This window comes from Lathyrus oleraceus, chromosome 5 (genome assembly GCF_024323335.1).
Source record: "Lathyrus oleraceus cultivar Zhongwan6 chromosome 5, CAAS_Psat_ZW6_1.0, whole genome shotgun sequence".
NCBI lineage: Eukaryota > Viridiplantae > Streptophyta > Magnoliopsida > Fabales > Fabaceae > Lathyrus > Lathyrus oleraceus.
In genome coordinates, this window is record NC_066583.1 from 81531689 (window position 1) to 81552957 (window position 21269).

General features: G+C 32.1%; 1 long non-coding RNA gene across 1 annotated transcript; it reads left to right on the top strand.

Moving 5' to 3' along the window:
• The first annotated feature begins 29 nt into the window (after positions 1–29).
• On the top strand, positions 30–523 carry LOC127082653 (uncharacterized). Its single transcript, XR_007788197.1, has 3 exons — positions 30–165; positions 258–353; positions 452–523. It is a non-coding gene; the product is annotated as an uncharacterized LOC127082653 (long non-coding RNA).
• Positions 524–21269: the final 20746 nt, after the last annotated feature.

A 21269-nucleotide genomic window follows, 5' to 3' on the forward strand; every position in this document is an offset into this window, starting at 1 on the left:
CTAATTGACACGTAAGTGAGAATGTTCAAAATTTTTCTTAGTTTATGTGAATTGTTCTAATTGCTTCATTTTTATTTTATTAGCGTCCTACAAGCTTTTCGGGCCCAACGAGATATCCAAACCTCAAGGAGGGGCGCCAACTCCATTACATGGATTAAAGTGGCGGTATATTTTTAATTACCACATTTTTTATTATATTAGTGATGACACTTGATAAAACTTAGGATTTATAATCCATATTTTTTTTTCATATGTAGTGTCCTCAACAACGTAATCAAATAGATTGCGGGTATTTCATGTTGAGGTTTATGCGAGATACTCTTGCTTTGGGCCGATTAATGATTCCCACCGATGTATGTATTTCTAACTTATGAGTTATTTTTATATTTACACATATCTCATATAATTAAATAGTTGGAATTAATTCAAAATATGTTATATTATTATGTAGTACTTTGAGGAATTCAAGTGTGCATTTTATACAAAGGATCAAGTGGACGAAATCAAAGAGGAGTGGTGTCAATTCATGATAGAGCTCAATGTTTTTTCATAAATTTGTGTAATTAATGTGTACATTTGTAGTATATGTAATGACTTGTAAATGTGTACATAAATTTGTATATATTTTGATACATTTAAGGCAAAATTGGTTTGAATTGGTATATATATATATTTGTTAGCCAAAAATTGGTAGAAAAAAGGCCAAAATGGCATATATAAAATGTGATAATTGTCTGTCAAAATCTGGTTGAAAACAGGTAGAAATTCTGGTTTATAAACCTAGAAAAAATGTGGTTTAAAACAAAAGCTTCAAAAAATTTCGTATACCTTAGACAGCGCTTTTGTAAAAAGCGTTGTCTAAAGGGGGGATCAGAAAGCGCTTTAGGCAAAAGCGCTGTCTAAGGGGGGGGGGCTTAGACAGCGCTTTTTGAAAAGCGCTGTCTAAGGTATACCTAAAAAAATTAAAATAGGACGGTCTTAGAAAGCGCTTTAGGCAAAAGCGCTGTCTAAGGGGGGGGGGGGGGGGGGGGGGGGGGGCTTAGACAGCGCTTTTGAAAAGCGCTGTCTAAGGTATACCTAAAAAAATTAAAATAGGAGGGTCTTAGAAAGCGCTTTTGGCCAAAGCGCTGTCTAAGGGGGGGGGCTTAGACAGCGCTTTTTAAAAAGCGCTGTCTAAGGTATACCTAAAAAAATTAAAATAGGAGGGTCTTAGAAAGCGCTATTGGCCAAAGCGCTGTCTAAGGGGGGGGGGGGCTTAGACAGCGCTTTTAAGATTTAAAAAAGCGCTGTCTAAACCTTTAGCAGCGGAGGTTTAGACAGCGCTTTAAAGCGCTGTCTAATGTCTTGTTTGTAAAAAGCATTGTCTAAGGGGGGGGATCAGAAAGCGCTTTAGGCAAAAGCGCTGTCTAAGGGGGGGGGGGGGCTTAGACAGCGCTTTTTGAAAAGCGCTGTCTAAGGTATACCTAAAAAAATTAAAATAGGAGGGTCTTAGAAAGCGCTTTAGGCAAAAGCGCTGTCTAAGGGGGGGGGGGGGGGCTTAGACAGCGCTTTTTGAAAAGCGCTGTCTAAGGTATACCTAAAAAAATTAAAATAGGAGGGTCTTAGAAAGCGCTTTTGGCCAAAGCGCTGTCTAAGGGGGGGGGGGGCTTAGACAGCGCTTTTTGAAAAGCGCTGTCTAAGGTATACCTAAAAAAATTAAAATAGGAGGGTCTTAGAAAGCGCTATTGGCCAAAGCGCTGTCTAAGGGGGGGGCTTAGACAGCGCTTTTAAGATTTAAAAAAACGCTGTCTAAACCTTTAGCAGCGGAGGTTTAGACAGCGCTTTAAAGCGCTGTCTAAGGTCTTGTTTGTTGTAGTGAATTCCGCCTTTAGAATGTCTTTTGAAAAAGATGATAGAATTAAACTATCAACATATCTATAATAATCAATAAAAAAATGTTATTAAACCGATTCGGATATGGCATAGGATCCCAACCAATCCTTTCCCAAAACAATTTGGATAGGATAAGAAATTTATCTCTCTAGAGCACTTTCCAAAAATTCTCCACTAATTTCGAAACTAAAGCAACTATGCTCAACGCCGATAAATACAGTAATCGAGCCACCATGCGTCCAAACATAGTGTTCAAACTTTAATTTAAATGTTTCAAAATAGTCCAATTAGTTAGGCACAAATTAGAAGTAAATATTTGTCAAAATTAAAAATTAAAACAAAGAAATTAGGCAGATACCGCTTCATTTTTGGAAAAATGCTGGCTATCTTCAAAAAAACATGTGCTCTGCATATAATTATTGGATGTTAAAAGAAAAGTAATAAAATTTTAAAAACTAAACTTCAATTTAATATGGTTTCAACCTAATAAATTAAATGGGCTAGCCCTTGAAAATTCCTTGGAGAATCCAGGGAACCTATGCCCACTCTCAATGATGCAGCAGCCTGTAAAGATTGGTAAAAAACAATAGAATTAATAGCAGCCCGTAAAGATTGGTAAGAAATAATAGAATTAGTAGCAGCATGTAAACAGATAAAACAAATAAAGATCGGTAAGAAATAATGGAATCAATAGTGAAAGTGAAGATATCATAATTGAGAATTTAAATTTGTTAAGAAATAATTGAATTGATAAAACCTATTCATATAAAATCGTTTTTTAAATGAGAACAATATATGCAAGCAAACAATAAAAATAAAATAAAGATCTATACAAAAGGTCATTTAACTAAAAAAAAACGTAGATACCATATTAAGATTTCCTTTGATTAGAGGGTCTCGAACCAACAATACTTGCAAGCCATTATTAAGTTGTATTAGGCGGTAATATTGTACATCAAAAGCAAACTTAACCACAACGTTTTCCATAATTTCGGTTGAAATGAACAAAATAAAGTAGAGATTTAGTCAATTGTAACCTTTGTCATCCATTTTTATATGGTGATTTGCAGTGGCTCAAAAATGACTCTACACAGCAAAAAAAATTATTCTAGGTACTGGAATAGCAATGAATTCATGTAAAGAAAATCTAAATATATATAGTATCTAGATGGTTTTGATTTAAAAGTCTATTTGATTAATGGCAATTGCAAAAACTTGGACAATTTCAAGATATAATATCAACTCAAAGACATTCATGTGAAGAACATCAATTAGGATATTAGACATTGCACATACATATATGATATTCCATTAATGGAAACATGAAATAGTGGGTTTAAGTCTAGTATATAAAATGTACCGTACAAACATATGAATGAAGTCAGGAACTCAGTGTGAATTTACTTTTACAAATAATTTTCCATACATTGTTGAGTGGATGCACTCAAGTGACATGTTTCCATACATTGCGAATATCCGTTAGATACTTAAGTCTTAGTTATCTTGTGTGCATAATACATAAGTAACGAGAGATGAAAACTCGAGTTAGGATTCGATTAGAAAACCATGTAGATCCGAGTGGACCCATAGGATAGGAGAACTCACTGAGATTATCATCTCATCCCATTATTGTCGTTATCTTTCAGGTATTCCATGCAGGTTGAATTCAGGAGAAGCTGACTACGGATGTTTCAAGGGACGATGATTATCGTAATCTTCCGCTGTGGAGTTGTGTGCAATGAAGATATTGCACATAGTTCTTAGATTTTTTATTTTTTTTAGTCACCATTCTATAACATGTCCCGTTGATGTTTTTAGTTTAAACATGTATTTATATTTGTGCAATCAGACACTTATGTTGTGTCAGTACCAATTAATAACACTCGTATAATATTATTCTAGATATATATTATACGGGGTGCTATATTTACAATAGTACTTTATTATGTCAAAAACTCATAAAAAATGACAATATATTTTACTCTTCAATTGCAACACAAAGAACATGTCAACTTAATTAAAAATGTCACTACAGTCTATGGAATCATCAAAATGATCACCTTAACCATATTAGCTATACAGTTATAAATTTTCATATTCAACATAGACAGACACGGTTAATTAACAAGAAGCCGTCAAAGCGAGAGGACGGAGCCATACCTATGATAGTGGCAGCATTACATAGTTGCAACTTACAACCCTCAATTTTGTCATTTATAAATCTTACACATTATTTACATCTAACTTTTAATTCTAACCATCAAATTATGTTTTTTTTATAATTGTTTCTCTATTTCTTAACCAATTTTCATTTTAATTTAATTCTTAGTTGTTCGGTTGTTTTATGTTAGCATGTATTTGGTTTTTGTTTTTGAAAAAATATATATATATATATGATTGTTTTATTGCATATAAAATATTTATATTAAATTTAAAATTTTTCATTAAATTATTGTACCTAAAGTTAGCCATTTGGTTGACTATATTAAATATAAAAAGGGTATTTTTAAAATTGTATCATAAATTTTTAAACAGTTGAAAATACTAATAATAGTATACGAACTTTTGAAACAGCGTATTTATTTTCAAAACATTATATATTAAATTATGCATATATTTTTATAGATTTTGATTTTTGATTTTTTTTATAAAAAAATTAATGAGTTAAAATGTTCGATGCTCAACCCAACAGTACAACGAGAAACAGACATGAAAAACGGAAGAAAAACAACAAATCGTCAAGAACTATCTAATACAAACATCTAGATTAACAAGCCCATCCGTCCAAAAATAAATTCGTATTCGTCTTATTATCAGAAATGAACCATTCCCAAGCATTAATTTTGATCATACCCGACATGTTATTAGTTGTCGATTTTGACACTTCTTCGACATTGGCTTGAAATTAATTCAACATTGGTTCGGAGGAGTCTCAAAAACAGATCCAAAAAATTAGGATCACTCTCTCCACAAAACAAGTTAATACGAAATGTGATCTTCGATATGAAGACATGGCGAGGTCGAAAGTGTTTGTCAAGTTCTAAGATTTAGTGAATTGTGATAACCATAAATGAATAATCTACATTTTTTACTCTAACTTAGAGGAGTCAAAGACTGAGGTTGTCGACCGAAGTAGTTGAAGTCGCAAGGGTCATTTTTCATTAGTTAGCGTTGTTTCAAAGTTAAATTCAAAGTTCGAGGACACATGGACACACTCTAGAAAATAAAGATACATGTAGTGGGGTGCGTGGTGAACGCCGTAGAAGTTTGCATTTTTGATAGTTACTATATAAACTAGTTTTTTGTACATAATTAGGGGTCCACAAATATGATACTAAAATTATGGAGAAAAAAACTCAAAATATCCAAGTGTTAGAGAGAAACGAGTGTGAAATAATACATATATGATTTTATGTACACTTTTACTTTTTTTATTTAATTAAAGTATTGTGTTATCTTTTGATTTACATTCATACATTTAATTTAGTTTGTTCAAGTATCTACATATTATTTTCAAACGAATCATTTAGTTTGTTATCATTCAAAACATTCAAACACCACACTTTGTCCAGATTTACACATAATATGTCCTAGGACCGTTCCGAGTTTAATCCTATAAGCAAACCAATGTTTACAAAAATTATCAGCAAATAAATGGGCACGTTTTGTGGGATCTTTATGCGAAAATTTAAAACATTGTATTTAAAAGTGGTGTTTTGTTGCATCATTACGTTCTTCATTCATGAAACATTTCAAATGTCTAAGCATGTATGAAACTGAGAAGTCGTAAGATCACAAAAATGGTCCGTCCGAAAAGTGGTGTTTTTTTTGCATCATTACGTTTTATTTGCTAGGAGGAAGGGAAAGATGTGAGATTAAAGACCCGATGAATAGTGGTGCTTCTTAGTTACAACAGTGGTTCAAAGAGGTGAGTAAGTGGGGACCAATGTTAGTGGATGCTGAGAGGGTTACATGGACGTGGGTGTTTATGGTACCTCTCCATGCTTGGGATTATGAGTTCTTTGAATTCATTTCGAAACTAATAGGTGTTTTTTTTTATGTGCATATGAAATAGACATCTATTGTATATGAGTATATTGGTTTAATACGAGAATACTATATATTGTAAACAAAATTTAATATATAATTGAATAAATGTCACATGTTTTATCATATAAATATTTTATATTAAAATTGAATTTAAAAGAAAATACTTTTAATATATTTACGCGTTAGTGTAATAAAAAAAGACGAATGGACACGTAATTGATCATTTGAACGCTAATAATATATAAAGTTTGTAGTCTATTTTAGATTCCAATTTTACCAAATAGATGCACTATAAGTAATTTTAACTTCATTTAAAATAACAAGTGTAGTTATGAAGCAAAGAGAGATGAAAGGAAGAAATTGGTACTCATCATGGTATTCACAGCATGCCTTTTTACAAGAATTTTTTATTCTAAACATTTAATAAAATGAAGTATTATCTCTTAAGTGAAATAGTCAAATTTTGCCTCCTATTTTTTAAAGTCCTGTTATAAGTTTTATTGATCATGAAACATAGGAAATACTTAATTTCTTCTAATTATATTTACACTTTTTTTAAACATTGTGACTATTAATATTGAATTGTTTTTATATAAAAAAAAATTGATTTCTACTATATTTATAATTTAATCTATAATTATAACCATATATAATGCCAAAAGATTACTTTTGGTTTAATGATTAATAAGTTATTGTTTCCCATTTTCAATGAAAATTGCTATACCGTTACCCAAACTAACAATTAACTTCCACTTTTTACTTAATAATCCAATTATCACGGGAAAGTTAATGAAATACACTCAAAAGAAGATAGAGAAGATGTAACAACCCGTATAATATATATCTAGAATAATATCATACAAGTGTTAAATTTTTGGTACTGTCACAACATAAGTGCCTAATGGCATCAATATATATACATGTCCAAACTAAAAACATCAATGGAACATGTTATACATAAATGCCTAAACAATAAAAATCTAAGAACTATGTGCAATATCTTCATTGCACACAACTCCATAACAAAAGATCATGATAAACAGCATTCCTTGAAACATCCATAACAGCTTCTCATAGATTCAACATGTAAGGATTACCTGAAAAATAACAACAATGATGGGATGAGATAATAATCTCAGTGAGTTCTCCTATCCTATGGTTCCACTCGGCTCTACATGGTTTCTAATCAATATTCAACTCATATCCAACTCAAGTCAACAAGGGAACAAGGACTTGAGCGATGGGGAAACTATCTTGCAACTGTATGGCAACATGCATCTAAGTTCTCATAACTCAACCACGATCATTATTCAGATCACGACGCATCAATTCCCGAACGGACTTACGTCTAAGTCAGGCCCGGTTCATGCATGCTCGTATGATTCGACTTTCGCGGTGGATATCCGGTTCCCCTATGGGACTTAAACCCACTTTTGAGAACCATCACTCGTATGGGACTTTACCCACTTTGAGTCTCTCTCACCGTATGGGCCTTATCCCACTTTAGTGTCCACCTTTCCCCCTGTCCCCCATGGTTGGGGCTCAAACCCAATTGAGGCTAGAATCACTGGTCCCACATCCTAATGCTTACTCATCTAAGCATACCAATAGAGATGTGTACCACCACAGAAAAACACACATTCTAAATACATGATTGGTTCCATAATCATTGGTTCCACGAACCATAATAAAATTCATCAATCACTCGTGACTTCATTCACCATAATACACAAATAATAACATGGCATGTTCAATACAATGCATCTCATTCTCAATCATGGCAACAATTCGTCCACGACCTCCACATAAGCGTCGTACGAATGAATACCGTATTCTCATACATATATCACAAATGCTCAATAACCTAGATTATCTTTCTAAGTTATTAATCATGTTATACTCCTAGGTTTCCTCACTCACCTTTGTAAGGTTTTTAATCATGTTATTTCACCTTCAACATAACAACAATATTTAACTTTCATCATAATATAATTCATAGTATTTATAAATCACATAATATTTTATAGCATGGAACAATGATAATAGCCCTTTACGTTATCTTTCTAACGCATTCGTCCGTGTTCAAAATGGAGTTGTATCACTCAATTAATTCATTAATCTATCTTAATCAAGATTTAGATTAATATTTATCCATTGCATAGGTATTCAACATAACATGATTCTTCAACAACAACCAACACTAAAGGATTCCTCAACCTCATAAACACATGTTCTTAACAACCTCAACAACCATGTTCAATTTCAACTATTTCTTCCTTCTTTCTCTCTTCTTCTTTCTTCTCTTTTCCTCTTCTCTACTCTCCCCTTTCTTCTTTTCTTTCTCTTTCTCTTACAACCACACAAATATATAACATATACTTTATATATATTATAATATTAGGTAGTAACATAAAATATCTCAATTGATATTTCCTCTTCCAGTACCATTTGACCAATTATTAATGTTACCAAAAATGCCCTCTCTTATACTTATTAATATTGGTCTGTCTCTTTTATTAATAATTAACATCTTCAGAGTTCACTACTTACTCTATTGGTCCCAATTGACAACATTTAGAGCACATAGGAGCTCCAATTGTTACAACAAACAAAAGATAGAGTACATAGAAACTCAATTGATCTCAACTGACAACTAATTAAGCATCTAAGGGAATATGGGACATTACAGAAGAAAAAACAAAAAAACTAAGAGGATAAGCAAAGAGTGATAGACAAAAAGATATAAAAAAATATTTTAAATTATTAAAAAGGTGCATTAAACATCCTTTATTTTATTTTTAAATTCAAATTTTCATTTTAGACAGTGTTTTAAAAACCAGACCGAATCAGCCGGTTCAACCGGTTGGACCAGGAACCGGAGATAAATCTGGTTTGGTCAACCTTTCAAAATCGTTAATGGGTTAAAATCGGAGTAAAACAAAAAAAAACGGATTGGACCTTCCAAAACCATTTGAACCAGGAACCGGAGATAAATTTGGTTTGGTCAACCTTTCAAAATCGTTAATAGGTAAAAATCGGAGTAAAACAAAAAAAAACGGATTGGACCTTCCAAAACCATTTGAACCAAATAATCGGAGCCGATTTTTATAAAACCGTACGGTTCAAAAAAAATCATCAAATTGATAATTTAAAAAAAAATATATAAATTTTAATATGTCAATATCAAAACTTAACATACATTCTCAATAAATAAAAAATCCTATTTTTTTACAACCATATATCTCTGGGTGATATTGATACACCTCGTATAGACAGGGTTAGGTCCAAGAAACTATCAGTATATCATCTCCAGTGGGATCATTTAAACCGTATAAAATACTGGATTCCCAAATAGAATGCTTTTTTGGAAGCCTTCTTTTTCTATTTTTTGCTTGAACTCGCTGTCGAACCCGAATTGGATTGAGGTACCATTGAAACCCAGTTGGATATACTTGTTTTGGAAACTTTTTCATGTCACACTTTTTAATAGAGTTGAAAAAACTTTCAACCCAACCTTGAAGAATTTGAATAGGCTCTGTATACAAGAAGCTTAGTAAGTACAATATATATGTTCATTATGTACTAAATATGATAATTTTAAATACACAGCGTGATGAATTGGTAACAAATGAAACTTTAATAGATCTAGTATAAAAACCTACCTACTCCTAATACTACTAACTTCATCACCTTTCCGCAGTATTTACTACGGTAGAACTCCAAGACTTGGTCGAAAAGATCATCATAACCGACTTCCCCCTCCACCCTCAAACTCTCTTTGTTTCCTACATGTTCATGAAAAAGTAATAAAAAATGAATAATAAGTATATAAATTATACAATATAAAAATTTAATGGTGAAGAACAAAATACACATACATATTAAAAACACTTTATTATATTTGAGGCCTTGTTTTGATGAGTGGCATCTAAATTGATTAAGAATATATGCCGAATCATTTTGTCTTTCATAAAACTCTATAGTTACATTAATTTGTTAGATAAACATATTAGTATTTTTGTTCATTCAAACGAAAAATTATCTCTCTAGAGCATTCAATTCCACCTTTAGAATGTCTTTTGAAAAAGTAGATAGAATTAAACTATCAACATATCTATAATAATCAATAAAAAAAATGTTATTAAACCGATTCGCATATGGCATAGGATCCCAACCAATCCTTTCCCAAAACAATTTGGAAAGGATAAGAAATTTATCTCTCTAGAGCACTTTCCAAAAATTCTCCACTAATTTCGAAACTAAAGCAACTATGCTCAACGCCAATAAATACAGTAATCGAGCCACCATGCGTCCAAACATAGTGTTCAAACTTTAATTTAAATGTTTCAAAATAGTCCAATTAGTTAGGCACAAATAAGAAGTAAATATTTGTCAAAATTAAAAATTAAAACAAAGAAATTAGGCACATACCGCTTCATTTTTGGAAAAATGCTGGCTATCTTCAAAAAAACACGTGTTCTGCATATAATTATTAGATGTTAAATGAAAAGTAATAAAATTTTAAAAATTAAACTTCAATTTAATATGGTTTTAACCTAATAAATTAAATGGGCTAGCCCTTGAAAATTCCTTGGAGAATCCAGGGAACCTATGCCCACTCTCAATGATGCATCAGCCTGTAAAGATTGTTAAAAAATAATAGAATTAGTAGCAGCCCGTAAAGATTGGTAAGAAATAATAGAATTAGTAGTAGCATGTAAACAGATAAAACAAATAAAGATCGGTAAGAAATAAACTTTTGAAGAGGTGAGTAAGTGGGGACCAATGTTAGTGGATGCTGAGAGGGTTACATGGACGTGGGTGTTTATGGTACCTCTCCATGCTTGGGATTATGAGTTCTTTGAATTCATTTCGAAACTAATAGGTGTTTTTTTTATGTGAATATGAAATAGACATCTATTGTATATGAGTATATTGGTTTAATACGAGAATACTATATATTGTAAACAAAATTTAATATATAATTGAATAAATGTCACATGTTTTATCATATAAATATTTTATATTAAAATTGAATTTAAAAGAAAATACTGTTAATATTTTTACGCGTTAGTGTAATAAAAAAAGACGAATGGACACGTAATTGATCATTTGAACGCTAATAATATATAAAGTTTGTAGTCTATTTTAGATTCCAATTTTACCAAATAGATGCACTATAAGTAATTTTAACTTCATTTAAAATAACAAGTGTAGTTATGAAGCAAAGAGAGATGAAAGGAAGAAATTGGTACTCATCATGGTATTCACAGCATGCCTTTTTACAAGAATTTTTTATTCTAAACATTTAATAAAATGAAGTATTATCTCTTAAGTGAAATAGTCAAATTTTGCCTCCTATTTTTTAAGGTCCTGTTATAAGTTTTATTGATCATGAAACATAGGAAATACTTAATTTCTTCTAATTATATTTACACTTTTTTTAAACATTGTGACTATTAATATTGAATTGTTTTTATAAAAAAAAATTGATTTCTACTATATTTATAATTTAATCTATAATTATAACCATATATAATGCCAAAAGATTACTTTTGGTTTAATGATTAATAAGTTATTGTTTCCCATTTTCAATGAAAATTGCTATACCGTTACCCAAACTAACAATTAACTTCCACTTTTTACTTAATAATCCAATTATCACGGGAAAGTTAATGAAATACACTCAAAAGAAGATAGAGAAGATGTAACAACCCGTATAATATATATCTAGAATAATATCATACAAGTGTTAAATTTTTGGTACTGTCACAACATAAGTGCCTAATGGCATCAATATATATACATGTCCAAACTAAAAACATCAATGGAACATGTTATACAATTATGCCTAAACAATAAAAATCTAAGAACTATGTGCAATATCTTCATTGCACACAACTCCACAACAAAAGATCATGATAAACAACTTTCCTTGAAACAACATGTAAGGATTACCTGAAAAATAACAACAATGATGGGATGAGATAATAACATCAGTGAGTTCTCCTATCCTATGGTTCCACTCGACTCTACATGGTTTCTAATCAATATTCAACTCATATCCAAATCAAGTCAACAAGGGAACAAAGACTTGAGCGATGGGGAAACTATCTCGCAATTGTATGGCAACATGCATCTGGGTTCTCATAACTCAACCATGATCATTATTCAGATCACGACGCATCGATTCTCGAACGGACTTACGTCTAAGTCAGGCCCGGTTCATGCATGCACGTATGATTCGACTTTCGCGGTGGATATCCGGTTCCCCTATGGGACTTAAACCCACTTTCGAGAACCATCACTCGTATGGGACTTTACCCATTTTGAGTCTCTCTCACCGTATGGGCCTTATCCCACTTTGCTGTCCACCTTTCCCCCCTGACCGCCATGGTCGGGGCTCAAACCCAATTGAGGCTAGAATCACTGGTCCCACATCCCAATGCTTACTCATCTAAGCATACCAATAGAGATGTGTACCACCACAGAAAAACACAGATTCTGAATACATGATTGGTTCCATAATCATCGGTTCCACGAACCATAATAAAATTCATCAATCATTGGTGACTTCATTCACCATAATACACAAATAATAACATGGCATGTTCCATACAATGCATCTCATTCTCAATCATGGCAACAATTCGTCCACGACCTCCACATAAGCGTCGTACGAATGAATACCATATTCTCATACATATATCACAAATTCTCCATAACCTAGATTATCTTTCTAAGTTATTAATCATGTTATACTCCTAGGTTTCCTAACTCACCTTTGTAAGGTTTTTAATCATGTTATTTCACCTTCAACATAACAACAATATTTAACTGTCATCATAATATAATTCGTAATATTTATAAATCACATAATATTTTATAACATGGAAGAATGATAATAGCCCTTTACGTTATCTTTCAAAAGCATTCGTCCGTGTTCAAAACGGAGTTATATCACTCAATTAATTCATTAATCTATCTTAATCAAGATTTAGATTAATATTTATCCATTGCATAAGTATTCAACAACAGCATCTTTGGCCCATTGGTAAGGCTTGTACAATCCAAAGGAGGTCCCTGGTTCGAACCCCATTGGTGACATATTTTATTCATCAAATAATTAATTCATGTCAATGAATTGATTGAATGAGAATTTCTCTCAAAAAAATTCACTAAACCAATCGATTGGTTCATGAAAAATTTCCAGATTTCCAAAACAGAAAGTTCTTTCCTTAAATAACTCCTCTTTTATTTTGCTTTCCATCTACCATTTTTACCTATCATTTTCACATAACATGATTCTTCAACAACAACCAACACTAAAGGTTTCCTCAACCTCATAAACACATGTTCTTAACAATCTCAACAACCATGTTCAATTTCAACAACACCATAATCATATAAAACATGGTGAGGATGGATGAGGAGTATGAACACAACAAGTTCATCGCAAATTCACACAAATCCTAACCCCCAAACATAGGTTATTTTCCCCTAAAGGCTAAATCTATCTAAGAACTATCCTAGTAGAAGAAGAAGATGAAGTTGGTGAGGATGATGAGTAGAAAATGGTGATGATGAGCTTTTCCTTTTCTCCTCCAAGCCTTTCTTCCTTCTTTCTCTCTTCTTCTTTCTTCTCTTTTCCTCTTATCTACTTTCCCCTTTCTTCTTTTCTTTCTTTCTGATAACTCTTTCTTACTTACTACCTACTCTTCTTATCCTTTTCTTTCTCTTTCTCATACAACCACACAAATATATAACATATACTTTATATATATTTTAATATTAGGTAGTAACATAAAATATCTCAATTGATATTTCATCTTCCAGTACCACTTGACCAATTATTAATGTTACCAAAAATGTCCTCTTTTGTACTTATTAATATTCGTATGTCTCTTTTATTAATAATTAACATCTTCAGAGTTCACTGCATAGCATGGATCAGGAGTATGAACACAACAAGTTCATCGCAAATTCACACAAATCCTAACCCCCAAACATAGGTTATTTTCCCCTAAAGGCTAAATCTATCTAAGAACTCACCTAGTAGAAGAAGAAGATGAAGTTGGTGAGGATGATGAGAAGAAAATGGTGATGATGAGCTTTTCCTTTTCTCCTCCAAGCCTTTCTTCCTTCTTTCTCTCTTCTTCTTTCCTCTCTTTTCCTCTTATCTACTTTCCCCTTTCTTCTTTTCTTTCTTTCTGATAACTCTTTCTTACTTACTACCTACTCTTCTTATCCTTTTCTTTCTCTTTCTCTTACAACCACACAAATATATAACATATACTTTATATATATATTTTAATATTAGGTAGTAACATAAAATATCTCAATTGATATTTCATCTTCCAGTACCACTTGACCAATTATTAATATTACCAAAAATGTCCTCTTTTGTACTTATTAATATTCGTATGTCTCTTTTATTAATAATTAACATCTTCAGAGTTCACTGCATAGCATGGATGAGGAGTATGAACACAACAAGTTCATCGCAAATTCACACAAATCCTAACCCCCAAACATAGGTTATTTTCCCCTAAAGGCTAAATCTATCTAAGAACCCACCTAGTAGAAGAAGAAGATGAAGTTGGTGAGGATGATGAGTAGAAAATGGTGATGATGAGCTTTTCCTTTTCTCATCCAAGCCTTTCTTCCTTCTTTCTCTCTTCTTCTTTCCTCTCTTTTCCTCTTATCTACTTTCCCCTTTCTTCTTTTCTTTCTTTCTGATAACTCTTTCTTACTTACTACCTACTCTTCTTATCCTTTTCTTCCTCTTTCTCTTACAACCACACAAAGAGATAACATATACTTTATATATATTTTAATATTAGGTAGTAACATAAAATATCTCAATTGATATTTCATCTTCCAGTACCACTTGACCAATTATTAATATTACCAAAAATGTCCTCTTTTGTACTTATTAATATTCGTATGTCTCTTTTATTAGTAATTAACATCTTCAGAGTTCACTGCATAGCATGGATCAGGAGTATGAACACAACAAGTTCATCGCAAATTCACACAAATCCTAACCCCAAAACATAGGTTATTTTCCCCTAAAGGCTAAATCTATCTAAGAACTCACCTAGTAGAAGAAGAAGATGAAGTTGGTGAGGATGATGAGTAGAAAATGGTGATGATGAGCTTTTCCTTTTCTCCTCCAAGCCTTTCTTCCTTCTTTCACTCTTCTTCTTTCTTCTCTTTTCCTCTTATCTACTTTCCCCTTTCTTCTTTTCTTTCTTTCTGATAACTCTTTCTTACTTACTACCTACTCTTCTTATCCTTTTCTTTCTCTTTCTCTTACAACACACAAATATATAACATATACTTTATATATATTTTAATATTAGGTAGTAACATAAAATATCTCAATTGATATTTCATCTTCCAGTACCACTTGACCAATTATTAATGTTACCAAAAATGTCCTCTTTTGTACTTATTAATATTCGTATGTCTCTTTTATTAATAATTAACATCTTCAGAGTTCACTGCATAGCATGGATCAGGAGTATGAACACAACAAGTTCATCGCAAATTCACACAAATCCTAACCCCCAAACATAGGTTATTTTCCCCTAAAGGCTAAATCTATCTAAGAACTCACCTAGTAGAAGAAGAAGATGAAGTTGGTGAGGATGATGAGTAGAAAATGGTGATGATGAGCTTTTCCTTTTCTCCTCCAAGCCATTCTTCCTTCTTTCTCTCTTCTTCTTTCCTCTCTTTTCCTCTTATCTACTTTCCCCTTTCTTCTTTTCTTTCTTTCTGATAACTCTTTCTTACTTACTACCTACTCTTCTTATCCTTTTCTTTCTCTTTCTCTTACAACCACACAAATATATAACATATACTTTATATATATTTTAATATTAGGTAGTAACATAAAATATCTCAATTGATATTTCATCTTCCAGTACCACTTGACCAATTATTAATATTACCAAAAATGTCCTCTTTTGTACTTATTAATATTCGTATGTCTCTTTTATTAATAATTAACATCTTCAGAGTTCACTGCATAGCATGGATGAGGAGTATGAACACAACAAGTTCATCGCAAATTCACACAAATCCTAACCCCCAAACATAGGTTATTTTCCCCTAAAGGCTAAATCTATCTAAGAACCCACCTAGTAGAAGAAGAAGATGAAGTTGGTGAGGATGATGAGTAGAAAATGGTGATGATGAGCTTTTCCTTTCCTCATCCAAGCCTTTCTTCCTTCTTTCTCTCTTCTTCTTTCCTCTCTTTTCCTCTTATCTACTTTCCCCTTTCTTCTTTTCTTTCTTTCTGATAACTCTTTCTTACTTACTACCTACTCTTCTTATCCTTTTCTTCCTCTTTCTCTTACAACCACACAAAGAGATAACATATACTTTATATATATTTTAATATTAGGTAGTAACATAAAATATCTCAATTGATATTTCATCTTCCAGTACCACTTGACCAATTATTAATATTACCAAAAATGTCCTCTTTTGTACTTATTAATATTCGTATGTCTCTTTTATTAGTAATTAACATCTTCAGAGTTCACTGCATAGCATGGATCAGGAGTATGAACACAACAAGTTCATCGCAAATTCACACAAATCCTAACCCCCAAACATAGGTTATTTTCCCCTAAAGGCTAAATCTATCTAAGAACTCACCTAGTAGAAGAAGAAGATGAAGTTGGTGAGGATGATGAGTAGAAAATGGTGATGATGAGCTTTTCCTTTTCTCCTCCAAGCCTTTCTTCCTTCTTTCTCTTCTTCTTTCTTCTCTTTTCCTCTTATCTACTTTCCCCTTTCTTCTTTTCTTTCTTTCTGATAACTCTTTCTTACTTACTACCTACTCTTCTTATCCTTTCTTTCTCTTTCTCTTACAACCACACAAATATATAACATATACTTTATATATATTTTAATATTAGGTAGTAACATAAAATATCTCAATTGATATTTCATCTTCCAGTACCACTTGACCAATTATTAATGTTACCAAAAATGTCCTCTTTTGTACTTATTAATATTCGTATGTCTCTTTTATTAATAATTAACATCTTCAGAGTTCACTGCATAGCATGGATCAGGAGTATGAACACAACAAGTTCATCGCAAATTCACACAAATCCTAACCCCCAAACATAGGTTATTTTCCCCTAAAGGCTAAATCTATCTAAGAACTCACCTAGTAGAAGAAGAAGATGAAGTTGGTGAGGATGATGAGTAGAAAATGGTGATGATGAGCTTTTCCTTTTCTCCTCCAAGCCATCTTCCTTCTTTCTCTCTTCTTCTTTCCTCTCTTTCCTCTTATCTACTTTCCCTTTCTTCTTTTCTTTCTTTCTGATAACTCTTTCTTACTTACTACCTACTCTTCTTATCCTTTTCTTTCTTTTCTCTTACAACCACACAAATATATAACATATACTTTATATATTTTTAATATTAGGTAGTAACATAAAATATCTCAATTGATATTTCATCTTCCAGTACCACTTGACCAATTATTAATATTACCAAAAATGTCCTCTTTTGTACTTATTATATTCGTATGTCTCTTTTATTAATAATTAACATCTTCAGAGTTCACTGCATAGCATGGATGAGGAGTATGAACACAACAAGTTCATCGCAAATTCACACAAATCCTAACCCCAAACATAGGTTATTTTCCCCTAAAGGCTAAATCTATCTAAGAACCACCTAGTAGAAGAAGAAGATGAAGTTGGTGAGGATGATGAGTAGAAAATGGTGATGATGAGCTTTTCCTTTCCTCCAAGCCTTTCTCCTTCTTTCTCTCTTCTTCTTCCTCTCTTTCCTCTTATCTACTTTCCCCTTTCTTCTTTTCTTTCTTTCTGATAACTCTTTCTTACTTACTACCTACTCTTCTTATCCTTTTCTTCTCTTTCTCTTACAACCACACAAAGAGATAACATATACTTTATATATATTTTAATATTAGGTAGTAACATAAAATATCTCAATTGATATTTCATCTTCCAGTACCACTTGACCAATTATTAATGTTACCAAAAATGTCCTCTTTTGTACTTATTAATATTCGTATGTCTCTTTTATTAATAATTAACATCTTCAGAGTTCACTGCATAGCATGGATCAGGAGTATGAACACAACAAGTTCATCGCAAATTCACACAAATCCTAACCCCAAAACATAGGTTATTTTCCCCTAAAGGCTAAATCTATCTAAGAACTCACCTAGTAGAAGAAGAAGATGAAGTTGGTGAGGATGATGAGTAGAAAATGGTGATGATGAGCTTTTCCTTTTCTCCTTCAAGCCTTTCTTCCTTCTTTATCTCTTCTTCTTTCTCCTCTTTTCCTCTTATCTACTTTCCCCTTTCTTCTTTTCCTTTTTTCTGATAACTCTTTCTGACTTACTACCTACTCTTCTTATCCTTTTCTTTCTCTTTCTCTTACAACCACACAAATATATAACATATACTTTATATATATTTTAATATTAGGTAGTAACATAAAATATCTCAATTGATATTTCATCTTCCAGTACCAATTGACCAATTATTAATGTTACCTAAAATGTCCTCTTTTGTACTTATTAATATTCCTATGTCTCTTTTATTAATATTTAACATCTTCAGAGTTCACTGCATAGCATGGATCAGGAGTATGAAGACAACAAGTTCATCGCAAATTTACACAAATCCTAACCCCCAAACATAGGTTATTTTCCCCTAAAGGCTAAATCTATCTAAGAACTCACCTAGTAGAAGAAGAAGATGAAGTTGGTGAGGATGATGAGTAGAAAATGGTGATGATGAGCTTTTCCTTTTCTCCTCCAAGCCTTTCTTCCTCTTTCTCTCTTCTTCTTTCCTCTTTTCCTCTTATCTACTTTCCCTTCTTCTTTTCTTTCTTTCTGATAACTCTTCTTACTTACTACCTACTATTCTTATCCTTTTCTTTCTCTTTCTCTTACAACCACACAAAATATAACATATACTTTATATATATTTAATATTAGGTAGTAACATAAAATATCTCAATTGATATTTCATCTTCCAGTACCACTTGACCAATTATTAATGTTACCAAAATTGTCCTCTTTTGTACTTATTAATATTCGTATGTCTCTTTCATTAATAATTAACATCTTCAGAGTTCACTGCATAGCATGGATCAGGAGTATGAACACAACAAGTTCATCGCAAATTCATACAAATCCTAACCCCCAAACATAGGTTATTTTCCCCTAAAGGCTAAATCTATTTAAGAACTCACCTAGTAGAATAAGAAGATGAAGTTGGTGAGGATGATGAGTAGAAAATGGTGATGATGAGCTTTTCCTTTTCTCCTCCAAGCCTTTCTTCCTTCTTTCTCTCTTCTTCTTTCTCCTCTTTTCCTCTTATCTACTTTCCCCTTTCTTCTTTTCTTTCTTTCTGATAACTCTTTCTTACTTACTACCTACTCTTCTTATCCTTTTCTTTCTCTTTCTCTTACAACCACACAAATATATAACATATACTTTATATATATATTTTAATATTAGGTAGTAACATAAAATATCTCAATTGATATTTCATCTTCCAGTACCAATTGACCAATTATTAATGTTACCAAAAATGTCCTCTTTTGTACTTATTAATATTCGCATGTCTCTTTTATTAATAATTAACATCCTCAGAGTTCACTGCATAGCATGGATGAGGAGTATGAACACAACAAGTTCATCGCAAATTCACACAAATCCTAACCCCCAAACATAGGTTATTTTCCCCTAAAGGCTAAATCTATCTAAGAACTCACCTAGTAGAAGAAGAAGATGAAGTTGGTGAGGATGATGAGTAGATAATGGTGATGATGAGCTTTTCCTTTCTCCTCCAAGCCTTTCTCCTTCTTTTCTCTTTCTTTCTTCTCTTTTCCTCTTATCTACTTTCCCCTTTCTTCTTTTCTTTCTTTCTGATAACTCTTTCTTACTTACTACCTACTCTTCTTATCCTTTCTTTCTCTTTCTCTTACAACCGCACAAATATATAACATATACTTTATATATTTTAATATTAGGTAGTAACATAAAATATCTCAATTGATATTTCATCTTCCAGTACCACTTGACCAATTATTAATGTTACCAAAAATGTCCTTTTTTGTACTTATTAATATTCGTATGTCTCTTTTATTAATAATTAACATCTTCAGAGTTCACTGCATAGCATGGATCAGGAGTATGAACACAACAAGTTCATCGCAAATTCACACAAATCCTAACCCCAAAACATAGGTTATTTTCCCCTAAAGGCTAAATCTATCTAAGAACTCACCTAGTAGAAGAAGAAGATGAAGTTGGTGAGGATGATGAGTAGAAAATGGTGATGATGAGCTTTTCCTTTTCTCCTCCAAGCCTTTCTTCCTTCTTTATCTCTTCTTCTTTCTCCTCTTTTCCTCTTATCTACTTTCCCCTTTCTTCTTTTCCTTCTTTCTGATAACTCTTTCTGACTTACTACCTACTCTTCTTATCCTTTTCTTTCTCTTTCTCTTACAACCACACAAATATATAACATATACTTTATATATATTTTAATATTAGGTAGTAACATAAAATATCTCAATTGATATTTCATCTTCCAGTACCAATTGACCAATTATTAATGTTACCTAAAATGTCCTCTTTTGTACTTATTAATATTCGTATGTCTCTTTTATTAATATTTAACATCTTCAGAGTTCACTGCATAGCATGGATCAGGAGTATGAACACAACAAGTTCATCGCAAATTTACACAAATCCTAACCCCAAACATAGGTTATTTTCCCCTAAGGCTAAATCTATCTAAGAACTCACCTAGTAGAAGAAGAAGATGAAGTTGGTGAGGATGATGAGTAGAAAATGGTGATGATGAGCTTTTCCTTTCTCCTCCAAGCCTTTCTTCCTTCTTTCTCTCTTCTTTTTTCTCTCTTTTCCTTATCTACTTTCCCCTTTCTTGTTTTTTCTTTTCTGATAACTCTTTCTTACTTACTACCTACTCTTCTTATCCTTTCTTTCTCTTTCTCTTACAACCACAAAATATATAACATATACTTTATATATATTTTAATATTAGGTAGTAACATAAAATATCTCAATTGATATTTCATCTTCCAGTACCAATTGGCCAATTATTAATGTTACCAAAAATGTCCTCTTTTGTACTTATTAATATTCGCATGTCTCTTTTATTAATAATTAACATCTCAGAGTTCACTGCATAGCATGGATGAGGAGTATGAACACAACAAGTTCATCGCAAATTCACACAAATCCTAACCCCCAAACATAGGTTATTTTCCCTAAAGGCTAAATCTATCTAAGAACTCACCTAGTAGAAGAAGAA